Source organism: Leptonychotes weddellii, chromosome 15 (assembly GCF_054177405.1).
Source record: "Leptonychotes weddellii isolate Sample4059 chromosome 15, ASM5417740v2, whole genome shotgun sequence".
NCBI lineage: Eukaryota > Metazoa > Chordata > Mammalia > Carnivora > Phocidae > Leptonychotes > Leptonychotes weddellii.
In genome coordinates, this window is record NC_138383.1 from 20,892,175 (window position 1) to 20,900,046 (window position 7,872).

A 7,872-nucleotide genomic window follows, 5' to 3' on the forward strand; every position below is an offset into this window, starting at 1 on the left:
ACTGTCCTCTGGGAGCTGCCAGTCTGAGAGAGGAGTCTGATGGTACTAAGGAAAAATCAGCAATTCCCCTGACCCCCGATGACCCCATCCTGGGGAGCACCCACCAGAGGCCTCCACAACCACATCTGTGTCCTACGTGGGAGGCTAGCTCCTGCTGACCCTGTCCTGGGAAGAAACAGGATGGGATTCCTCTTCCCTGAGTTGCTGCAGCAAAGGACAAGAGAAGACCCCTTTCTGGGCGCCTGGGTGGCTCAGTTGGTTAGGCGACTGCCTCCGGCTCAGGTCATGATCCTGGAGTCCCGGGATCGAGTCCCACATCGGGCTCCCTGTTGAGCAGGGAGTCTGCTTCTCCCTTTGACCCTCCCCCCTCTCATGCTCTCTCTCTCTCTCATTCTCTCTCTCAAATAAATAAATAAATAAAATCTTAAAAAAAAAAAAAAAAAGAACACCCCTTTCTGAGGCTGAAGGACTCTTGTTGGACACAGAGGCCTGCTGACTTCCAGGGCTGAGGACCTCACTTGGAGGGAAATTCTCCTGATGGCATGGGGCATGGCCCCCCGACCCGGAAGCAAGGGGATGGCTGGCGTGAACTCTGAAGGCATCTTGGAATTCCTTGCCATCCCATTTCCTCTTCATCCCAGCCAAGCTCGGAGGATTATGACAGAGTGGGCAATAAAAAGTGCCTAATTGGTTGTTGTCCAGCTGAGGCTGCTCCCCGTTTCCCTCCGCGGGGGCGGGAAACCCGCCGAGGCAGTTTCACTTTTGCCGGAGCCCAGTTTCCTGATGGTGGCCAGTCGCTAGTCCCTGGTGCTGCTTCCCAGGTGGGCGTGCCCCAGGAGGCGGAGGGCCCCCAGAGAGCACCAGAACTGCTCTTTCCCTGAGCAAAGAGGACAACACGCCTGCTGGCCTCTGTGGGAGTTGGGAGGCGGTGCAGAGGGTACCCTCTGCCCTGGGTGACAGTGCCCTCCGTCTACTTCTGCATTAGGGGGCCGAAATGGAGCGTGCTGGCTCTGGAGCCAGACTGCCTAGGCTGGAATCCTGACTGTGCCATCATCCAGCCGGATGATCCCGGGCACATTCCTTATACTTGCTCTGCCTCAGCTTTCTCATCTGTAAAGTGGGGCTACGTGCGCGTGAAGTGCTTAGAGGAGGGCGGCTCTTCCCTTCCCAGCTCTTCCCTTCACAGCTCTGATTCCAGGAAGGGCAGAGCCAGGCATGGGCTCCTCACCTTCCCGGCAAACCTGCTCTGTCCCCGGCATCGCCCCCCCACCGCAACTCCGCCAGGGAACTTTCTAACAGACTGTTCCCTCCACTGGAACCAGCCACCCTGCTTCCTCTGCAGCTCTCCCCTTGTCCTCTTTCTCCAGCCACCAATTCCCAGGCCCAAGCCCATCCCTCCCTTGCCGGCCCCAGCCCTGAGACACCCCAGGCCCTGTCACCTGAGGCCCTCCTCTCTGTCCCGTCCGGCCGAGTGTCCAGTGTCTCCCGTCAGACTGGGAAGTTAAGAACTATGTTTTACTACTGAATCTACTGGACCGTGCTAGTCACGTGTGGCCCTCCACGTCGCGGGCACCATTACCCCCTTGCCCATTCCTCAAGCTCCCCATTTTGATCCAGGAAAGTGGCACAGTCGCTGGGCTGCCTGCCACCTCCAACTGCACCCAGGGGCTTGGCAGACACACAGCCGCCTGTCTGAGAAGGCTCAGGTGGATGCCGGCGGGCAGGGGAGGCCAATAGGCCTCCCCACCAGAGCCCCGCAGAAGCCCCTCCAGCGCTGGATGCTGTCACAACAGACCATTCAGTTACAAGGTCCAAACCCGGCCAGGCAGTGGCTAATGCTGCAGAGCCAAGTGGGACTCTCCAGAAACCCCCTCACCCAACTGCTGCCCTCAGAACTCCTTTAGCCTCCTTTTCCTGCCCCTGCTATGCCGTCTGCCATCTCTTGGGGGGGGGCGGTGAGATGCTTATGGGTGGGGAGTGGAGTGGGAGGAAGGCGGCTTGGCCCCTAGGGGGGCAGCTGAGATTTATGGGACTGGATTTTTACAGGCTGGGGAGAGGCCCCAGGCAGGATCTGTGGAGCCCACAGAGGAGCAAAAGCATAAAAACCTCCGGACTTGAAAGCTGAGCAACAGGCACCCCCAGGCCTGTGGGTGGTGAGAGATTTACGGCTCTTGCACAAGGCCTGGAGGGGGCCTGGGGAGCTGCAAGGACACTTCAGAGCCAGAATAACTCCCCACCAAGGCCTTCACCTTTCTCCTCTAGGAAAAAAAATTACTCACCAATAGAACAGGTTGGAGCTGCCAGAAAGATGGTTATCGCTGTGGGGACCCCGCCCCACCTGGAGACTAGGTGACTCCCAACTTCCTCCCCCACCCCGGACTCTCCTTTCTGCCCCCAGGTCAGGGAGAGGTGCCTGGGGCCAGGTGGAGGGAGGAGGGTGACTTCCAGAAGGGGCCTCCTTCTGGAGGTAGGGACTGACGCTTGGATGCTTGTGTTCCCATGGCCCCTTTTCCCAGGAAGTGGGGGCAGGAGGGGAGGGTGGGTTCTGGCCAATTCTGGAAGAGTCCCAAGATTTAGGGAACACTTTCAGAGTATGTTTGTGGGGTAGGAAGGAGTCTTCCTTGAAGGGAGACAAGAATGGCACAATAAGGACACAAAAATAGAGAGAGCTCGGGGACCCTGCACTTGGTGACCAGCTTTCATTTAAGCCAATGAACCAGAGGCTGAGCTGGGAGTCTCATGAGCAGGAAGTGCCCAGCCCAGCCCCTACCTTCAGCTCTTGCCCACCAAACTCAGCTGCCAAGTTTCCCTCAGGCTTGACCCCAGGCTCCTCTCCCCGTCCAGCAAAGAATTATTTAGTAGTCATCGGAGCTGTGTCTAGGGCTTGACATCACTGGGGGACAGCTCAACTGGTTTAACGCTGTGTTTCTGCTTCCTCCCAGACTCTGGACTCTGCACCCCATCACCCTAAGTCCCCCCATGTCTCCTGCACCTTCATGGATCAGCCCTGAACCTCAGCTGGGTGGAGGAGGGGTGCGCTGTTAACCACTTAAAAGGGCCCCCGGGGGAAGCATCCCAGGACAGATGAGGAGCTAGAGCCTTTGAACTGGGCCAGAGGGTGGGGGTTGCCGGAAGATGGGAATCCTGGGCCAGCCTTGCAGTGCTATAGGCAGAGGGATGGCGAGGAACTCCATCAAAGGCTGACCCACCCTCTCTCCAGTCTGGCCTTCCCCTCCCCACCCCCTAGTCCGGCCTCCCAAGACCAGAGCTGGCGCTGAGACGGCCAACTGAGTCATGTCTCGGGTGCCCAGCCGGGTGGGCACAGACTTGCCCATGGCCAGGCCCCACCCTGAGTGGTCGGTCAGCACTCCCCGGGAACAGGCCAGGGGCCCAAGTGGGGAGAGGACAGAGGCACTGTCCTTCCAAGCAGGGCACGGCTCTAATCTAGCCCAGCAAGGGAGACATTGGGGTGGGGAGCCCAGTGCTGGGTAGAAGGTGGGTAGGGAGAGCCAGGTATATTCTCCTTTCGTCCTTTCTTCTGCTGATTGGCAAGCAGGGAAGGGAAGGAAGACTCACTTGAGGTCAGGGTTCTAGCAGGGAGGGAAAGGAAGTCAGAGAGGAAAATGGCTTTGCTCCCCTGGTCCCCAACCCCCCCCACCCCCGCCCCAGCTTCAGACTACAGGCTCAAGGAGTGGGCCGGGCTGGTCAGGACCTGCCTCCAGCCCGCCTTCCTCCCCAGCAGGTCGGGGAAAATTACTCTCCTCATACTGTTTTTTATTTTTTGAAGCCAGATCAAAGCTGGGACCCAGCTGGGAGCCCTAGTAAACTCCCAGCAATGTGGAGCCTTGGAGTTTCAGCCGGGGAAGCAGGAGCCGTGGGACGGACAGGCCCAGGCCCTGGTGGCCCCGGGGTCAGGGGCGAGACAGGAGTCAGGAGTGGAGCTGGGAGGTGGGGGCCAGTCAAGGATCAGGGACTTGAAGTATCCAGGCAAGGCCGTGGCTGTGGTCAGCTTGGTTTCCACAGCTGCTCTCCCTGAGCAGGGACCCACCCACGGAGGTATGACTCCCCAATCCCAGCGCCCAAGCCAACTGGAACGGTGTTGAGATGAGCCAAACGTCATCCCACTTTTACTTCACTGCCCTCCTCCACCACCTGCTGCGGGGCACTATTTTGTGTAGCCAGGAAGCTTTTAGATTAGATAGCCGTGTGCCCTCCTCCTGCCGCTGCAAAAAAAAAAAAGCACATTCCCCCTTTCCATGCCTGAGTTCAGACTAGAAAGCATCTCCTTCTTTCTTTCTTTCTTTCTTTTTTTTTTTTAAGATTTTATTTATTTATTTGACAGAGAGAGCGCACACAAGCAGGGGGAGCAGCGGAGGGAGAGAGAAAAGCAGGCTGCCCACTGAACAGGGAGCCCGACGTGGGACTCGATCCCAGGACCCTGGGATCATGACCTGAGCCGAAGGCAGAACTGAGCCACCCAGGCGCCCCTCTTTATTTCTTTTATACTTTTTCGGTGAGAACTTGAAACTGAGAGTCAGTCCTGTGCCTGGCACCGTCTCTCCCTGCCTCCCCTTGTTCCTGTCCCCAGCAGAGTCTTCTTGTGTAGGCCAAATAAGGGTCATTACGGTTTGGGGGGGGCCTCACTCCTCTCTAGGGTGGCCACGTCTCTTTTCTGGAATCGCACTGCCGTCCCCACTACCGTGGCTGGAAGGGATGAGTGGGGTCCCCCGGGTGAATGCGTGTCTGGCACTATCCCGGGGACATGTTGTGCGGGCACCCAGACAGCCCCATTTCTTCCCTCATGCGTCCTGAAGTCTGGAGAGCCTGGATCCTGACTGGCACCCTGGCAGACCTGAGAGATTTCCCTGGAGCCTTGGCTGGCCCCGAGAAGCCGTCCTCCATGGTTACCCGGATTCCCTCCTTGTCACCCCGGGCAGCAATCCTTTGCCCCTGTTCCAGCTTCTCCCGAGGCGGAGGGATGGACACTGAGTGGGTGCACGTGCATGCGTGCGTGTGAGTGTGTTCTCGGGCACACACACCTAGGTGGGTCTGGATCTAGAGGGAAGCAAGGACCGAGTGCCACTCTACCAATTTGGCTCCCGCTGATGCACTGTGTGACCTCAGCCAACCCTACCACCTTCTTAGAGCCTCGGTTTCCCCTGGCCATAAAATATGGGGTTAATTGTCCCTCCCAGGGAAGCTAGGAGGCTTAATTGGGCAATGGCTCTGAAGTGTCTTGGAAGGGAAGGAGATCTATAAATACAAGTGACCATTAGGGGGTATTTTGCAGCCATTTTGTGGGCCCCAGTGTATTATTACTATTATCATCGCTACTATTATTGCCACCACCGTCACCCACTTCCTGAGTCTCTGCTGGCTGGGTCGGTGCTTCCAGGTGAAGAAGTGATGCTCCTGAGCCCAGCATCCCAGCCGATGGCCTCACTGAATCCACATCCTCCACACTCAGGGCGTCTGGGGAAGCCTCAGGAGGCCAGTGATGGCCACCAAGATGGGGCTTTGACAGGAGGGGGTCAGGGACCCAGAAGAGAGAGGGAGACAGGGCCCACCTGGGGAACTTCACTTTGTCCCTAGGAACGTCTCCCGCCTGCCATGGGAAGCCTGGACCCGGAGAAGCAGACATGGAGCTGCGGTCTTTGGATCAGGAGGGGTGGAGAGGGGCTGAGCGCAGGCGAGAGGCTGGGGCAGAGATAGGAGAATGTTACCAGACATGGGAAGATGAGCTGGTCGGTAGGAACTGATTCCTTGAAGAGGCAAATGGCTCTGCAAGGAGTCTTTGCAGCGGCTAGAACATACCCTCTTTCCAGGGGAAGCAGGGCATGGGCCTGGCAAACAGTAGGCACTCAATGCATGCTTGCTAAACTCAATTTCTATGCTCGCCTTTCCCTTCCAGTAAGGTTAAAAACCCAGCACCGGGGCGCGTGGGTGGCTCAGTCGCTTAAGCAACTGCCTTCGGCTCGGGTCGTGATCTCAGGGTCCTGGGATCGAGCCCCGCATCGGGCTCCCTGCTCCGCGGGAAGCCTGCTTCTCACTCTCCCACTCCCCTGCTTGTGTTCCCTCTTTCTCTGTCAAATAAGTAAATAAAATCTTTTAAAAAATAAAATAAAATAGGGCGCCTGGGTGGCTCAGTTGGTTAAGCGACTGCCTTCGGCTCAGGTCATGATCCTGGAGTCCCGGGATCGAGTCCCACATCGCGCTCCCTGCTCAGCGGGGGGTCTGCTTCTCCCTCTGACCCTCTCCCCTCTCGTGCTCTCTGTCTCTCATTCTCTCTCTCAAATAAATAAATAAAATCTTTAAAAAAAATAAAAAATAAAAAAATAAAATAAAATAAAATAAAAAATAAAAACCCAGCACCTGCTTTTAGAAGTGCCTTGGGCGCCCCCTAGTGGTGACAAGCGAAGGCTGCGCGGGCACAGGTGCTTTCGACCCTAAAGGGCTGCTCCCTGGGAAGGGAGGAGGGAGGAGGGGGGAAGGAGGCCCTGCCCTTTCTTCCTGAGGCTCCACAGACCTCATCCCAAGGGGACTAGGGGGTAGAAAGAACCAGGTAAGAAGGAAGAACTCTGTGGAGAAGGATGGGTGGAATGTTCTTGCTGGAAGATTCCATGGCAGTTGGCGGCCAGCCATCGGGTCTGGCAGGGGAACCAGGGACAGAGGGAGCTGACAAGTCAGGGCATGGGTCAGGAGCAGCATCCCTGGACAGTGGAGAAAGGGGTGTCTCTGTGCGCACCCCTGGGGTGCAGGGTGGGGTAGCTGCCAGAGTATAATAGGGAGATACACTTTACAGCCTCGGTCAATGTTTCGTGCTCATAGAAGACTAAGGAAACTTAGATCACTGAAATCATAGATGGGCTGGGGAGAAAAAAAGTAATGAGGCTTCACTTAAACTAGTTGTTTGTCCCACATTTCTCTGGGCAAGTAGGAGTGGCAGGGATGGTTCGACAAGTCTGCAACTTTGATTTCTCTGTAGGTGGAAAGAGAAGGAATGAGAATGTGGAAAACCAGAGGAGGGAAATGGGAGAAGCAGAGGCTACTGGGAAGATCCTTAAGGGAGAATGAGCCGGCTTTCGAAGGCTGAATTGGTTGTAACTCTTCAAAAATAAACAATAAAGCTCGGGTTGTAGTGATGAGTGAGGACCAACAGATAGTCAAGGGCGGGACACTGACGTTCCTCTAGCTTCTGGACATCCAGCACCCGCTGCACCATTCTTTCACAGAAGGCCCCAGAAGGAATCTGGAGCTTCCTAAGGGCAGAAACTGCAGTTCTGCGTCCCGCCCTCCCTCTGGTGCTCTTGCCCATCCTTGGGGATGGATGCACTAATGAATGAGATGCGGGCAACTACATGCAAAAGAGGCCAGGGGGGGTGTCAGGAAGCAGGAAAAGCAGGGGAGAATCGAGAGGGAAGGAGGTGAAGAGGGAGACCGGGAAGGAGAAGTGAAATGGAGGTGGAGGAAGCTGGGCCTGGCAGAAAAGGGAATCCACGAAAAGTGTTAAAAGGATGCAGTCATTTAGTCAGTCAACAAACATCACTGTGCACCTACCCTACAGCAAGCAGTGTGCTGTGGGGGGCGGGGGGGAGGGGCAGGGGTGAACAAGATAAACATGGGGCCTTAAGGGGTGGCATAAATGAGAAAGAGAGAGAAATCAACCGCTTAGAACAAGAGGCTGAGAGTAGTTAGAAACAAGAAGGGAAATATCACTGAGAGAGAGAGAGAGAGAGAGACAGAACCTGCCCCCAGGCCCATCGCGGGTGAGACACAGCGGGAACCACCTGTCAGCCCTGGCTCCCTGAAGACCAAGGCAGGTAGGGGGAGCAGGGGTGAAATTCAGGAAGGGGAGGGACAGAAGTGGGGGAG

At 56.5% G+C, this 7,872-nt stretch overlaps 1 protein-coding gene across 7 annotated transcripts in view; it reads right to left on the minus strand.

Annotated features, from left to right (window-relative positions):
• Positions 1–7,872, minus strand: part of SP6 (Sp6 transcription factor) — a 74,968-nt gene that overhangs the window by 33,212 nt on the left and 33,884 nt on the right. The gene's annotated exons all lie outside the window — the stretch shown is intronic.